Here is a 17480-nt window from a genome sequence, read left to right on the forward strand (position 1 = left end):
GGAGGCTGGTTTGCGCGATGAACTGGGCTACGTTCACAACCCTTTGTAGTTTCTTGTGGTCTTGGGCAGAGCAGGAGCCATACCAAGCTGCGATACATCCGGAAAGGATGCTATCTATGGTGCATTTATAAAAATTGGTGAAAATCGTAGGTGTCATGCCAAATTTCCTTAGCCTCCTGAGAAAGTAGAAGCATTGGTGGACTTTCGTAACTTTAGCATTGGCGTGGAGGGATCAGGACAGGTCGTTGGTGACCTGGACACCTAAAAACTTGAAGCTCTCGATCATTTCCACATCATCCCCATTGATGTAGACAGGGACATGTCCTCCACTACGCTTCCTGAAGTCGATGACTATCTCCTTCATTTTACTGACATTGAGGGAGAGATTATTGTCGTTGCACCAATTCACCAGATTCTCTATCCCTTTCCTGTACTCTGTCTCATCATTGTTTGAGATCCAGCCAACTAGGGTGGTGTCATCAGCAAATCTGGAAATTGAGCTGGAGGGGAATTTGGCTACACAGTCATAGGTGTATAAGGAGTATAGTGGGGGGCTGAGAACACAGCCTTGCGAGGGACTGGTGTTGAGGATGATCGTGGAGGAGGTGTTGTTGCCTATCCTTACTGATTGCGGTCTGTGGATTAGGAAGTCTAGGATCCAGTGGCAGAGGCAGGAGCTGAGCCCTAGGCTACGGAGTTTGTAGGTGAGATTTGTTGGGATCATGATGTTGAAGGCTGAGCCATAGTCAATAAATAGGAGTCTGACATGTCCTTGTTATCCAGGTGTTCCAGGGTTGAGTGCAGGGCCAGGGACATGCTGTCTGCTGTGGACCTGTTGCGGCGATAGACGGACTGTAGTAGATCCAGGCAATCTCACTCCAGCGGGGTTTACTATAGCTCCCCACTGCGGGGACCATTCTGGAGTGAAGGGGGGCAATTGAGGCCTCCCAGTGGTTTGGGCACTGGGGGTTTGCCCCATGGGCATTGCCAACTTGACAATGCCAGCTTGGAACCTCTAGCACTGCCCAAGGGGCAAAATGGCATTGCCCAAGGGACATCTTGGCACTGCCCGCCAGGCACCAGACAGTGCCAAGGGGGTGAGGCCTAATGGGGTCAGGGCCTAATGGGGCGGGGCCTCTGGGGCCAATCAGTGGGGGTAGGGGGTTCCACTACCACTCAGCATACAGATCGCGAGCAGAGGGAGGGAGGCCAGTGATTGGGGCTGGGCATCAGGATTGAGGGGGGGTCGGGATTGCGGGGAGGGCTGGGGCTGCAGGGGGTGGTGGGTCAAAACTGCAGAGGTGGTCGGGGCTGCCAATGGGAGGAGGGATCAGGAGACCGGGGCTGCAGGGGCGGAGGGGGGGAGAGATCTAGGTGGGCCGGGAGCGGAGGTGGTGGTCAAGGCTGGCCTGGACATGTTTGGAGGGGGCCAGCGGTCGGGCCGTGGGGGAGTCAGAGGGCCAGAAATGCGGGGTACGCAGGGTTGGCCAGCAATCGAGCTGGCTAGCGATCGGGGGGCTGGCAGTGCGGGCTATTGCACACGCGCCGATCTCGGTGCCGGCCCGGTCAGCGCTATGCTGCCGGCATCTCCAGCGGGAATAGGCCACGGCCACTGACTCTTCGCATGGATCACCCTAGTGCACTCTGCAGTGCAGAGTGAGGGAGACTCATTTTGAAACTCACGCTGAAAAAATCAGTGGAATTTACTTCAGTGTTTGCACAAATTCGACAAATCTTTTAGGAGAATCGCCCCCGACATCTATTAAGCGGCAAATACCATGATGCAGCTTTAAGAACAAAAATGAGTCGAGTTAAAGCTAGGGCACACTCAGGCTTCAGCAAGTCTAGCTTAACAATAAACAAAGGCCAAAGCTACAATGCTGATTCTTCTAGGACGTAAGAATAGCCGGAGGACTAAATGTTTCGAGGTCCTCTGATTAGAGGTACAAATGAAGATTTGGTTGTTGTGGGGAAGTTCGGAGCACTCTCCCCACTGCTCAAGAGTTTCAAATGTTAGAAGTTGTTAGTTGTGTTCCACATGCTCGGGATAAATGTTGCAAAGCTACCTGAAAAAAAGGTATAAAGATAGGGGTCCACCACTGAGGACTTTGTACTTGTCAAGGGTTAGCATTTGTCACAGGACACTTGTTGGGGGTTTGTATGTATATTAGAATTAAGTTGACTAAGCTAAAATCTCGAATGAGTCAAGAGAAGACCCCCAGAAATCTCCGGAACCATGGGAAGACAGATCAACACGGGTTGATCTTGCGTACCGTGCCATGCCTCGACTGATGAAATAGCAAATATCAATCCTTATTGTCCAATAATATCAGTTTGCATTCCAAATTAGTGATTCCCCGACAAAAATGTTGGTATGATGTCTAAATCCCTACAGAGGTGTAATTAGGACCTTCAACTCCTACAGCTGAAGAAGGAGATATTAAGGGGAGTGATCAAAAGCTGGTGGGAAAGGGTGTTGGATGTTACCAATGTACACGTGGAAGCTAATCCCTAATCTGCAGCTGATCCAAGAGGCAACTTCTGCAGGTGACAACCAGGAAAGGACCAATGATAGACTGTCAGGAAACTCCAGATATAACAGTACAATTACCATCTTTCTGTGCGCAAGTACAAAAACAATTCCAGCACGGCAAGATCAAGTATGCAACAATGAGATGAATAACAAAGTAATGTGATTTTGCTAGGTTTTTTTTGAGGGAACAATGCTAGCCAGGACATTGGAAGAACTCAATGTTCTTCTTTGAATAGATTGAGATGTGTGGGTTAGGTTGATTGGCCATGCTAAATTGACCCTTCTCGTGGATTACGGGGATAGGGCCTGGGTGGGATTGTTGTTGGTGCAGGCTTTGGCCATCTCTGGACCAAAAGGTTCTCTGAAAGAATTTGAGCTCCTTCCGCACTGTAGGGATTCTATGATTCTATGATTGTAACATGCTGGTCCCTGTCTATAGGCATTGCCCATTTGTGACACTGGGGCAGTAGAAGGCAACACTTTCTCGCTTTGATTCGTGACTAGTTGTAAGCCACTCAGAAATATTTTTGATGTAGAGTTAATCGTTTCCTGTGGCATCTGTCCAACACAACATGTTCTGACACACCTTCATTTGGTTTTTCAGCTCTCTGTATATGATGCCACATTTTAGTTATTGCCTCAGGTATCATTTCAAGGCAGCTGGGGTTGCTAAGCAGTTTATAACAACTTTTCTGGAGTTGTTCTGTTCATGAAATGAGCATGTTTTCCTCATACTAGAATGCATTAAGTTATTGCGGTGTTCCATGTACAAATAGGTTAATTTTAAATGGATTAACACATAATAATTGCACTAACTCACTAAAGACGCCTCACTCAATCCTTTACAGAAATTAACAGTGCACAGCTAAAACTAAAGAATTAAAAATGGTATTCGGTCTTATTGTTGTCCAACTGAGACAGTGGGCTGATGATCTACACTCAAGCCTATGCCATTGTTTATAAGTATTGGATACAACATGTGTAAGAGCAGTCTGAAAGAATGGACAACTTGGGGGTGGGGGCAAACTGTGGGGGCAAACAATCCATGCAGCCCCTATAAGACATTGAGCTGCCTCTTGATTCCAGTGGGCTGATGATAAGACCAGGCTTTGCTCTGCAGTTCTTGCCGGGAGTTAAAACTCTCCCTTTATCTCAAAGCATTTCTACAAAATCAGGCACGGTTTGAAGTGTAGAATTACAGTGAATGACAGTTTGATTTATATTTAGAAGTGAGCGAAGAACATAAGAACACTAAGGGGGTGGGATTCTCCAGCCTCCCAGCCGCGTGTTTCCCGATGATAGAAGGCTGCGTGTTGTTCACTAGCAGCGGGATTTTCTGGTCCTGCCGCTGTCAATGGGATTTCCCGCTGATGTCACTCCAAACCGCTGCGAAACCCATTGGCTGCCGGTGGGACTGGAGAATCTCGCTCACGTGAACAGTCAGAGAATTCTGGCCAAGAACTAGGAGCGGGAATGGGCAATTCAGCCCCTCGAGCCTACTCCGCCATTCAATACGATCATGGCTGACCTTGTCTCATCTTCAACTTCACTCTCCTGCCTGTTTTCTATAACCCTTCAACCCCGTTACTAGTGAAAAATCTGTCCATCTCCTCCTTAAATTTACTCAATATCTCGGTATCCACCGCACTCTGGGGTAGTGCATTCCACAGATTCATCACTCTCTGAGAGAAGTAATTTCCTCCTCCTCATCTCTGTTTTAATCTACACCCCTTATCCTAAATCTATGACCTCATGTTCTAGATTGTCCCACAAGAGGAAGCATCTGCTCTACCTTTACTTTGTCAATACCTTTTATCTTCTTATATACGGCAATTAGATCTCCTCTCATTATTCTAAACTCTAGATATTATCAGCCTAAACTGCTCAATCTCTCTTCATACGACAAACTCCTCATCTCTGGAATCAATATTGAGAATCTCCTCTGAACTGCCTCCAATGCCACTACATCTTTCCTCAAATAAGGGGACCAAAACTGTGCACAATACTCCAGGTGCCATCTCACCAGTGCCTTGTACAGTTGCAACAACACTTCTATACTTTTATACTCTATTCCCTTAGCTATAAAAACCAAAATTCCATTTGCTTTCTTTGTTCCTCCTCCATGATTAACTGCAACACCAGTGCCCCCCAAGGCTGTGTTCTCAGCCCCCGACTATACTCCTTATACACCTATGGCCGTGTGGCCAAATTCCCCTCCAACTCGATTTTCAACTTTTCTGATGACACCACTGTAGTGGGTCAGATCTTAAATAATGATAAGATGGAGTACAGGGAAGAGAGAGAGAATCTGGTGAACTGGTATGACAACAATAATCTGTCCCTCAATGTCAATAAAATAAGAGGTAGTCATTGACTTCGGGAAGCGTAGTGAAGAACATGCCCGTCTACATCAATGGAGACAAAGTGGAAATGTTCGCGAGCTTCGGGTTTCTAGGTGTCCAGATCACCAACAATCTGTCCTGGTCCCGCCATGCTGACACTATGGTTAAGAAAGCTCACCAATGGCTTTACTTTCTCAGAAGACTAAGGAAATTTGGCGTGTCAGCTATGACTCTAACAAATGCGCCATAGAAAGCATCCTTTGTGGGTGTACTACAGCTTGGTATGGCTCCTGCTCTGACCAAGACCACAAAAAGCTACAAAAGGTCGTGAATGAAGCCCAGTCCATCACGCAAACCAGCCTCCCATCCATTAACACTTCCCGCTGCCTTGGAAAAGCAGCCAGCATAATTAAGGACCCCACGCACCCCGGACACACACACCAACCGACTCAAGAACAGCTTCTTTCCTGCTGCCATCAGACTTTTGAGTGGATCTACCTTACATTAAGTTGATCTTTCTCTAACCTAGCTATGACTATAACACTACATTCTGCACCCTCTCCTTTCCCTTTCTCTGAACGGTATGTTTGTCTGTATAGCGCCCAAGAAACAATAGGGGCGATTCCCTCAAAAAATTTCTAAATACTGAATTTGCGTGAAAACTGGATTAACTCCCATCGATTTTTTGAGTGGGATTTTGAGAATGAATCTCCCACACTCTGAGCACTGCGGAAAGACTGAGCAGGATTCCCTCTGAAAATCCGGGGGCGGGGCCCATTCTCGCTGGAGAGACCGGCTGCACTCAGCGGGCCACTGCGCATGCGCCAATCTGTCAGTGCTGAGATCAGCACATGCACAGTGGCCCCACACTGCTGGCTCCCGATCCCTGGCGCCAGCCCTACGACCCACCAGAGGGTCAGTCCCCAATCGCTGGCCTCCCAGACCTCTCTGGACAAGCCCCGATGTCCCCCTATCTTGCCAGCTCCGATCTCCCCGATCCCTCCATCCTCCTGCAGTCCTGACTCCCCCCTGGCATCCCCAACCCTCCCGGCAGCTGCGCCCACCACCCGCCCCCCCCCCCCGCCCCCCCACCTGAATGGCCAGCCCCGATCATCCCTTTCCTGCCCTCTGCCACTGATCCCAACACAGAGTGGCAGCGGGAACCCCCCACCCCCAACAATTGCCCCCATAGGCCCTGCCCCCTCAGGCCCCACCTCCTTGGCACTGCCCCACTGCCTGGTGGGCAGTGCCAAGATGCCCCTGGGGCATTGCCAGTTTGTCTGTTGGGCAGTGCCAGGGGGCCAGGCTGGCATTGCCCAGGAGGCACTCCCTTTAACCCCCATCCTCCTGAGGGGGGCCTCCATGGCCTTCGTTCCTCCAGCAGGGTTGGGCCGTGTGCCCCCTGCTAGTGGGAAGCAGTAGTAAACCCCACTGGAGTGAACCACTCCTGGCGGGGGGAGGGGGAGGGGGCAGGGGGAGGGGCAGACACGATCAGGCCCAGAGATTTCAGTCCTGGACCCACTAATTGAATGTAAATAGCAATTTAAAGATTTAAATCAGTTCCGTGCTGCCTGAGTGGGTGGTGGAGACAGGCACTCTTGTAACATTTAACAATCATCTGGATGAATACTTAAATCACGAAGACATAGTTGGCTATAGACCAAGTGCTGGTAAATGGGATTAGTATAGATTGGTATTCGGTGGTCGGCATAGATATAGTGGGTCCAAGGGCCTGTTTCCGTGCTGTAATGATGCAACTTGCATTGAAATGAGTCACTCTGTCAATTCTTTTATTCTTTCATGGGATGTGAGTCTCAAGGCCAGAATTTATTGCATTTCCTAATTGCCCTTGAGAAGATGGTTGTGAGCTGCCTCCTTGAACTATTGCAGTCCATCTGGTGTGAGTACAGACAGCCACAGTGCCATTAGGATGATGTGTGGCTCGGAGGGGAACTCGCAGGTGGTGGTGTTTCTATGCTTCTGCTGCCCTTGTCCCGCTACGTGGTGGACTTTGCAGGTTGGGAAGGTGCTGTTGAAACTGACTTGGTGAGTTGCTGACATGACGACCTCATGGCGACCTTGTGTGGGTTACCATTGTAATGGCACCTGTTTCTTCTAGCTGTTCTGTGTCGCTGAGGACAAAGCCTTCGCTCAGAGCAGTTGATTCTTCTATTCATGTATCTATTATACTAATTGCATTTAGGTAGTTAATATTTTATTCACCAAGCAAGCTATGTCTTAGCACATCTGATAGCTTCAATAGCATTCCAAAAAATAGGCTCACAAAGGGAGAATAATAATCTTTGAGCAAAAATAACAATAGCCAAATTGCCAACTAAAACGAAAATTGCTGCTAAATTTATTGATATGACACCTAATAAACGCAATTATTCTCTATATTAAGTGTGACATGAAGAGTTTTACTTATCATATTAAAAGGGCCAAAGCAGAAAGGCAGCCAGCCATGCATCGAGCTGAATGTTATTTGTCGCATGTCCTTTCACTGGATTTGATAACAAAACAGGATCTGCATTCACCAATAGGATACTTCATTCAAAAGACACGGGGCGGAATTTTCCATTCTTTTTTCAAAGTGCTGGCTCAGGCAAGAAAAGCAGCAGTGCCGACTTTCCTGCCATATTTTCCAATACTTTGAAACAAAAATGCTGAACCCAGGTCAAGCCCTCCCTGTCATCAATGTCAGCCTTCCAGAGATTGAGGTGTGGTTGTTAAAGAGTTCCCAGATCTAACAGCAGTAAATATGAGATCTTAGATTCCCCCCATGGACACCCAGCCCCCCATGCATCATAGGTGCACCCTTATGGGGGGGGGGTGCTGTAGTCAAGAGAACGTGGATAAGCGATGGATGGAGTTGTGTGATCTGGACTCTGTGTACCCCTGATCTCTCCCCGCTCCTCTCGATGCTCTATCACAGTTTGATGTCGCATCAGAAGTAGGCCATTCAGCCCATTGAGTCTATTCCATCATTCAATGCAACCATGACTGATCTGCTATGATAATCCTCAACACCACTTTCCCATCTTATCTCCATAATCCTTGATTCCCTTACTGATTAAAGATCTGCCTGTCTCAGCCTTGCATATACTTAATGACCTACAGCCCTCTGCAGTAAAGAATTCCACAGATTTACTACCCTCTGAGAGAAGAAATTCCTCCTCATCTCCATCTTAAATGGTTGACCCCCTTACTCTTGAGGAAAAACATCTCTGCGTCTATCCTGTCAAACCCTCTGAGTATCCTACATGTCTCAATAAGATCACCTTTCACTCTTTGAAATTCCAATTAATACAGACCCAACTTACTCAATCCCTCCACATAAGAAAATCTCTCCATACCCGGGATCAACCTGGTGAACATTCTTTGGACTGCCTCCAATGCCAATATATATTTCTTTAGATAAGGAGACCAAAACTGATTTGCTGTGATTTGATATATTATTGTCACTGTTCACAGTATTCCAGGTGTGGTCTAACTAGTGCCTTGTATAGTTTAACAAGACTTCCCTGTTTTTATACTCCATTCCCTTTGAAATAAAAGCCAACATTCCATTTGTCTTCCTATTAACCGCTGAACTTGCATGCTAGCTTTTTGTGATTTATGCACGAGGACCCTCAAATCCCACTGTGCTGCAGCTTTCTGCAGTCTTTCTCCAATTAAATAATGTTCAACTCCTGCATTCTTCCTATCAAAGTGCATGACTTCATATTTTCCTATATTATATTCTATCAGCCAGGTTTTGCCCATTCACTTAACCTGTCTGTATCTCTCTGTAGACTCCTTGTGTCATCCTCACCGCTTGCCTTCCCAGCTATTTTTGTGTCACCCACAAACTTGGCAATAGTACATTCACTTCCCTCATCCAAATCATTATAATATATTGTAAATAATTGTGGCCCCTGCACTAATCCCTGTGGCACTCCACTAGTTACAAGTTGCCATCCTGAAAATGGCATCCCATCCCAACCCTCTGCCTTCTATTAGTTAATCAACCCTCTATCCAGGCTAATTTACTATCCTGAACACCATGGGCTCTTATCTTCTTAAGTAGCCTTTTGTGAATGCTTTTTGGAAATCCAAGTATATTACATCTACTGGTTCCCTTTATCTATCCTACTCGTTATCAGCTCAAATGATTCTAATAGATTTGTGAGGCATTTCCCCTTCATGAAGCCATGCTGACTCTGCTTGATTATATTTTATATTTTTAAATGTTCTGCTATTACATCTTTTATAATGGACTCTAACATCCTCCCAATGACAGATGTTAAGCTAACTGGCCTATAGTTACCTGTTTTTTGTCTCCCTCCCTTTTTGAATTAGGGTGTTACATTGGCAGTTTTCCAATCCTCTGGGACTTTTCCAGAATTTAAGGATTCTTGGACGATTACCAGTGCATCCATTATCTCTGTACCTATTTCCTTTAATATCCTTGGATGCAACCCATTAGGCCCAGGGGACTTATCAACCTTTAACCCCATTAGCTTCCTTAGTAGTTTGCCTCTAGTAATAGTTATTGTTTTTATTTCCTCCTCCCCTTTTGTCCCCTGATTATTTAGTATTTTTGGAATGCTATTGGTGTCTTCTGCTGTGAAAACTGGCTGAAGTATTTATTTAACTCCTTTTTAATTTCCTGGTTCCCTATTATTATATCCCCAGAGTCGTTCTCTAAGAAGCCTCTTTCCACTTTGGCCACACTTTTTCTTTTCTTTCTAGAAGCTCTTATTGTTCATTTTTATATTACTTGCTAGTTTACCCTCATAGCTTATCTGCTCCCTCTTTAATATTTTTTGGTCATCTTTTGTTAGTTTTTAAAACTTTCCCAATCCTCTGGCTTATCACTAATCTTTCCCACACTGTATGTATTTTTGCTTTCACTTTCATACTATCCTTAACTTCCTTGGTTAACTATGGTTGATTTATCTCCTTCCTAGAATCCTTCTTCCTCATTAGGATATATCTTTGTTGTGAGTCTTGAACAATTTTCATAAATGTCTGCCATTGTTGATCAACCATCTTTTCTGCTAAACTCCTTTCCCGTTCCATTCCTGACTCTGCCCTCAGTCCTTTTTAATTACTCTTCTTTAAGTTTAACACATTTGCTTCTGACCCAAGTTGTTCACTCTCAAACTGAATGCTAAATTCACCATGTACTCGGAAGTTGGAATATGGAAGGTAAAGAATTGGGCAAAAAATAAACTGATAGGGATTTAGCTGCTCTGAGGATTAGTGAGATTAGATTAATAGTTGGGTGAAATCAATACTTTGCTAAGCAAAACAGGGCGGCACGATAGAGCAGTGGTTAGCACTGCTGCCTCACAGCGTCAGGGACCCGGGTTCGATTCCTGGCATGGGTCACTGTCTGTGTGGAGTTTGCACGTTCTCCCCGTGTCTGCGTGGGTTTGCTCTGGTTTCCTCCCACATTCTGAAAGAAGTGCTGGTTAGGTGCATTGACCCGGACTGTGGCGACTAGGGGAATTTCACTGTATCTTCATTGTAGTGTTAATGTAAGTCTTATTTGTGACGAATAAATAAACTTTAAAAAAGAAGTCTAGGGACCTAGATCGGAGCCACAGCTAGTTGCAAAGCTGCGTTCTCTCAAAACAAAATCAAGCTGTTGTGCAGAAAAGAAAGCAGAAGAAGTCTGTCTGTGTCAGACCCCATAAATTGTACTCTAAACTAGAAGAAAGGTCCAAAAGAAAGCCACAAGTCCTGGTTAGTAATTATTTGCTGGATTTGGCGCATAGTGTTAAAACCTATGGGATGCTGTTTTGGGGAAAGTGCATTCTCAGAGTTTAGGACAGTAGGTAGATTTAGATTATAGGTGTGAGGGGGGGGGGGGGGATTAATTCAAGTATACTGTCTGAGTAATTGTTATGGTAGTTAATTGTAAAAGTTGTTCTTTTCTTTTGTCTTTCTTGAATGTTTTATAAATTTTAATAAGCATTTTATTATTTGAATAATTTAAAACAATACTGACTCCATTCCTTACTGGGTTTCATCTCTTTTCTCACATTTCTTCCAAATCAAAAAAAATTAAGATCCTGTGTTCCAAGTTTTCCTTCTGGGACGCCCTTGCATTGAACATCTGTGGGGTTCATAACACATGTTATGATCACTATTTCCTAGGGAATCTTTTACTCTGAGATTGTTTATTAAACCTGTCTCATTATATATTACCAGATCCAAAATAGCCTGATTCCTGGTTGGATCCACAACATATGTCAATATTTATAGTGGGTGCCAGAGACCATTATAATATTAACATAGGGTCCTTGAAAAAGTTCAAAACCCCCAGTCTAGGTTTTAACCACTAAGTAAATCGAAAGTTCCGGAAATTGCTGTCTTTTGCAGGGGTACCATGTGACCATTTTTGGGCTTGTTTCCATTTTTAACTCGAGACATTTTTGTTTCAGGCTATTCTCACAAAGCAAAGACTCACTTCCTATGCCCTTAAGATGGTTTCCATTTTGGCCTGGATTCTAGGTAGAATAGGATAATGAAGAAATAATTATTTTGTAGACTATTTCAACATGTCCAACCAAACATCTTCACAGGACTTGACTAGCAAAGAAATTTGAGAACCATATTTTAGTCATGAAATGCCACAAAAATAGATCCAGAATAGTAAGTAAACCAGTAAATAATCAACAAAGCATGATATATAGAAATATATATTATATATATTTTAACTGTTTTTGGAGTAGAAAATAACAAAATCATTCGAAATTCAAATGTTAGAACTTTGGCTGTAATTGTTTCTTAGTTGTATTTTTAAAAAATTATTCTTTCCTCAACAAAGGCAGCATGGTGGCACAGTGGTTAGCACTGCTGCCTCACAGCACCAGAAACCTGGGTTCGATTCCTGGCTTGGGTGACCGTCTGTGTGGAGTTTGCACGTTCTCCCCATGTCTGCGTGGGTTTCCGCCGGGTGCTCCGGTTTCTTTCCACACTCCAAAAATGTGTGAGTTAGGTGGATTGGCCATGCTAAAATTGCCCCTTAGTGTCAGGGGGACTAGCTAGGGTAAATGTCTTGGATTATGGGGATAGGGTCTGGGTGGGATTGTGGTTGGTGCAGACTCGTTGGGCCGAATGGCCTCCTTCTGCACTGTAGGATTCTGTGAACAACTGCTGGTTGATCTTATTTTAATCCGATTATCCTATTTTATACTCTCCTTTTGAAGATTCCAGATTAAGCTTAGTTTGAAAAGCACAGGCTGATTAATATCCTGAAGTGTGTAACTAGGGCTGAGCAGTGATTTATATAACTATTTATTAAATTAAAAAAGTTGCTGGACACATCTGAAAAAAAATCACGCGGTGATTGAAATGAATGACTTCTCTCCTACCTGAAGTGATTTGCTCGCAATAGCTTTGTCAGGCATTTCTATTCTGTCCGGGAGTGCTACTCTGACCTCTAACCACTTCAACCCTCCTTCCTCCCTCCTCCTGATTTCTCACTCCAAATGTTATATTCCAAACTGTTCCAACTAAATGCAATACAATTTTGAATTCATCCTTTTACGGGGCACTTTCAGTTGTCAACACCAGCTTAACAATCCCAGACTTTAGTCACCTGCCACGTTGTCTGAGAAGCAAAGGTGCTGGGAATAGGGACTCTGAACCTGCAATGTCCGGATCAAAACTCCCTGCAAACAGCACCCCATATCTGGAGTGTCCATTGGAGAAGCCAATCCTGATGCCCACTGCCTGGGGTGTGGTTCCTATAACTATTGTCATGCTATTTGGGTTCTGTTACTGGTTTCCTTTTTTTATATTCATTCATGGGACATGGGCGTCGCTTTCTGGCCAGCATTTATTGCCCATTCCTAGTTGCCCTTGGAGAGCAGTTGAGAGTCAACCACTTTGCTGTGGCTCTGGAGTCACATGTAGGTCAGACCAGGTAAGGACAGCAGATTTCCTTCACATTAGTTTTACTGACAATCATTTCACAGTCATCAGTGGAGACTTAATTCCAAATATTTTTTTAAATTGAGTTCAAATTCCACCATGTGGGGGATTCGAACGCAGGTCCCCAGAATGTTAGCTGAGTTTCTGGATTAATAGTCTAGTGATAATACCACTAGACCATCGCCTCCCTGATACTGGCATGATGGGTTTAACAGAATCTGGGAAGAGGAGAAGGAGGTTGATATTTCAGAAGTGGTTAAATTGTCAGAGCAGAGTCCTCACAGGAAACCTGTCTTTTCTCCTTTCCAGCATTTTGTGGCTGGCCCTTGTGAGGCGTGATGGTTACTTTTTGTCTTTTAAGTTGCCCGACTGAGGTGATTTTTTTGTATCGTTTGCCACTTTTTACTTTCTTCCAGTTTTTCCAGGAGATATGCATTCTAACCATTCGCTCTATGAACTACCCTTTCTGTAGCAGGTTCAGCATTCCTGTGTCTTGGTTTCCACCTGCTGTTCTCTGCCCTTTCATTCCCTCTTGTAATTATCATCCAGCTTCAAATTTTCAGTCAGCGGTTAGCATCCAAATCAATAACCTGCCTTTCCTCTCTCCAGCCACCACTGCACATTCCTATGTTATATTTCTTGGGCACGGAATAAGAAATCATGGGTGCGATTTTCCAAAAATTGCGCAGAGTGTTGGATTAGGTGAGTAAAGCTGTGTGAAACTCATCGGCAGCCTTACCTTGCCTAATTTAACAGTTCTCTGTGCAATTTCAGGGAGCCTGCAAGGATCACGCAGCCAGCTGGAGGGGCGGGGCCTAAACAAGCCAGCAACCTTGGGATTCTGAGATTGGGGTGCCATTTCTAAAGGGTTCCCCCACGGACATTGGGACCTCCCCCCACGGATATTGGGACCCTCTGGCAGAGAAGGAGAACACCCCCACACACAGAAGAGGAACCCCCTGTAATGGAGGAAGGTAACCCCTCTGCCAGAGTCCCCTGCATGTGTGCCCTGACATTGCCCCACTCCATTGCTCCCTTGACAATGCCCCCTTGGCAGTACTCCTGCAGTACCAGAAGACACTGTCAGGATGCCAGGGGGTCATACCTGGCTATGTCCCTCAATCCCCAGTGCCTACAGGCACAGCTGCACCCCTGGCGTGGGGATTGTGACTGGTTTTTGCTTTTAAAAACCAGTAGTGATACAGGTGGGCGTAATGTCATGCCACTGGGGGTATGGTGGGGAGCGATTGTTGTTGTTGGACGTTACGGTGTCAAGCCTTTCAATAATATGGTAATCTATTATAATGTATGGAAATGAGGTTCACGCCCTTTCTGGGGATGAACCGGATCACCTCACCAGCAGAGAGATGGGAACAGATTTCGCTGCCGCAAATCCCGTTCGCAACCGCTCCTGAAGTTTAGTGGCCATTATGGGATTTGTGTTCATGGCTAACCGAAAGCCTGAGGCTGATGGGAAAGATCAATGGTAAAAGAGATCAAAGTAGACAAAGAATGATCTTTTTAAACAGCCTCACAAACTCGACAAATTTATCACCAGCAAAGATGATCCACACCTCCAGAACAAGAGTACCATGGAAGGTCCATCGATGTCAACGCTGTCTTAGGGCATGGACGGCATGGCGGCACAGTGGTCAGCATTGCTGCCTCGCAGCACCAGGGGCCCGGGTTTGATTCCCGGCTTGGGTCACTGTTGGTGTGGAGTTTGCACATTCTCCCTGTGTCTGCGTGGGTTTCCTCTGGGTTCTCCGGCTTCCACCCACAGTCCAAAGATTTGCTGGTTAGGTGGATTGGCCATGCTAAATTGCCCCCTAGTGTCAGGGCGATTAGCTAGGGTAAATGCGTGGGGTTATGGGGATAGGGCCTGGGTGGGATTGTGGTTGGCACAGACTCGATCCTGCACTGTAGGATTCTATGATTCTAAGAGAGAGGGAAAATTCTTATTCCTGTTTTCCCAATAGTTGCAGTTTTTTTAAGAACAGGTGCTTCTTCAAAGTGATTGCAGAATCTAAATCTTCAGGATGAATTGTCTGATAGTGTAGAAAGAGAAAAAACACTTTATTTGCCTGAAAGCTTTACCAGTTAATCAGTATTGTTAACTCACAATGTTCCTTATTGTCACCAAACAAGTTTAACCTTGAACAATATTCACTCCACTAATAAAACCACCACTTCAGTGATGCCTTTAATTTGTTGCTCTTGGCATTGCTGGAAATCATTGAAAGGTATTTGATGAAACTGGTTTTGTACATTTTTGGAACAAGGGAATTTTACATAATTCAGACCTACAATTAGGAATATTAAATAAATGTGAATTTCCCCGATGTCGCAACATGGAAAATGAAACTTACAAAATATAATCAAAAATGCATAATTTCTACACCTTTGACATCAGCTTCACTACAGCAGGAGTTGGAAGCAGAGCGAAGCACTCTAACCCTGTCCTAATATGTGCTGATCACAGGTTCAAGAACACCACCCTCTGTCCTTATCTGACCTCCTTCTTACTTTGCACAGGTACCATTCATGCAGCCGCTCTGAGTGAGACTATTTTTAAAACTTTTACTCCATTCTTAAAGTTACAAAGTCAAGGCCCAGAGTGGAGTGGGCAAACCCGAACCTATCTCCTTACTTGTTCCAAAAACTAAATTCAAATTGGATCCAATTCATGGTCCCCATTAAAGAGACTTACTGGATTCAAGCTGACAAGAAAAGGCATCGCACCTGACCTCGAGCTTGCTTTGACACTTGATCTTAGCCAAAAGGCCGAGAAGCGATCCCAATTCAATTCCCGATCCCAATTCAATTCCCGATCCCAATTCAATTCCCAATCCCAATTCAATTCCCGATCCCAATTCAATTCCCAATCCCATTCCAGTGCCAATTCATCCTGAGATTTTGGCAGTGTTAAGTGGACTCATGCTACCGGCAATTAGGTTGAGGCTTTCCAGAACTCGCAATGAGAGGCAGTTTCATCCTCCTGCTCTGTGCTAAATTTGAACAGTAAGTAGTCTCACAACACCAGGTTAAAGTCCAACAGGTTTATTTGGCAGCACAAGCTTTCAGAGTCTCAGGCTCCTTCATCAGGTGAGCGAAGAGCTGTGTTCACAAACAGGCCATATATAGACACAAACTCAATTTACAAGATAATGGTTGGAATGCGAGCTCCACGTGAAGAGGATCTCCAAGAAGATCGCGCATATCGACACAGACATCAAGTTTCTACACTCGCATTCCAACCATTATCTTGTAAATTGAGTTTGTGTCTTTATATGCCCTGTTTGTGAACACAAGTCCTCACTTACCTGATGAAGGAGCGAGACTCCGAAAGCTAGTGCTGCCAAATAAACCTGTTGGGCTTTAACCTGGTGTTGTGAGACTTCTTACTGTGCTTACCCCAGTCCAACACCGGCATCTCCACATTTAAATTTGAACCACAGTCTGAGAGGTGAGGGGACAGCATTCAATAGACAATCCAGTCATCTTCAGCTTGAATTTTCAGTTAACATATAAAGAACATTTTATGTTAATATGGTGTTTCCTGTCTCAATAGTTTGTGCAGAATAAACCCCTGCTCGGTTTTAGGGGTCTAGTTGTCATTTTGTAGTTAAAAAAGGATCATTAGCATCGAGGCAAATAAAGTCCAATCTTTAATATCTGGCATGGGTAGTGAATCAAAAGTGCTGATTAAAGGAGAGTTCCATTTACCAATGAAATTAAAACTTAAATAAAATTATTCAATACTACAGTATATAGGCTCAAGTTCTGGGTAACTTCAGAATTGTTTCCAGTTGGTAAAGTGATGATACATATTAGGGGAACGTCAGAAATTTGGTTAGCGGAGAATTCCGGTTGGGAGAGTGCTGGATAACACAAAGTTTACTGTAAATGTCCAGGTTCTCCAATAATAAATTCTCCACCAAATCACTCTGCTATCTTTGCAATCATCTTGCCCGAGTTTACAAAGTGTCAGGTAAATTCCCCAGATTACTTAACAATAAATAATTGGAACATCGGTTCTGATGGAAGGTGCTTGGCCTGAAACATCTCCCCTCATTTTCAAAAGCCTCTTCAAGACCGACCCACATAACCCAACCACCAGGATCGAATGTAAGCGACCTGCCAAATCAACGCCTGCTCTGTGGAAGGAGCAGGAAAACATGCCTGCATTTTTCTTCAAGACTTTGATGTCAAATAATAGTAATGGCTGTGGCCTTGCCACGAGTGGGCTGGGCATTGTTTCAACTCAGCTTCGGACCTGAGCAACCCAGAGAAGGTCCAGCTATAAATCACCTCCATCATAACCTGACTCAGCACCACATGAGACAGGGTCTGCGTAACAGATTCTCTCTCGTGCCTGTCACCTGCTGCACCTGCACAGATGCAAAACAGATGAAAAAAACACTAAGGAAAACAGACGACAAAATTAATAGCATGGTGCGCGTAAAAAGAACATTAGAATCTTTATAAATGAAAGGATCCGCAATGGATTCAAAAAACATTTGGTAGGCATTGAAGATAAGGGTGAAGTTATGTTTAATTTATTGTAAATTATTATTTTTAATTGCCTTCACTGACCTCCTTTGACGGTGTGCCGGCTGTGGCTCAGTTATTTCTGGCCTTGCCCCTGAGTCAGGAGGCTGTGGGTTCAAGTCGCA

At 44.7% G+C, this 17480-nt stretch overlaps 1 pseudogene; it reads right to left on the minus strand.

The window, feature by feature from the left end:
* Window positions 1-15379: 15379 nt before the first annotated feature.
* On the minus strand, window positions 15380-15600 carry LOC144509535 (U2 spliceosomal RNA; annotated as a pseudogene).
* Between the last annotated feature and the right edge of the window lie 1880 nt (window positions 15601-17480).

This window comes from Mustelus asterias, chromosome 21 (assembly GCF_964213995.1).
Source record: "Mustelus asterias chromosome 21, sMusAst1.hap1.1, whole genome shotgun sequence".
Classification (NCBI taxonomy): Eukaryota; Metazoa; Chordata; class Chondrichthyes; order Carcharhiniformes; family Triakidae; genus Mustelus; species Mustelus asterias.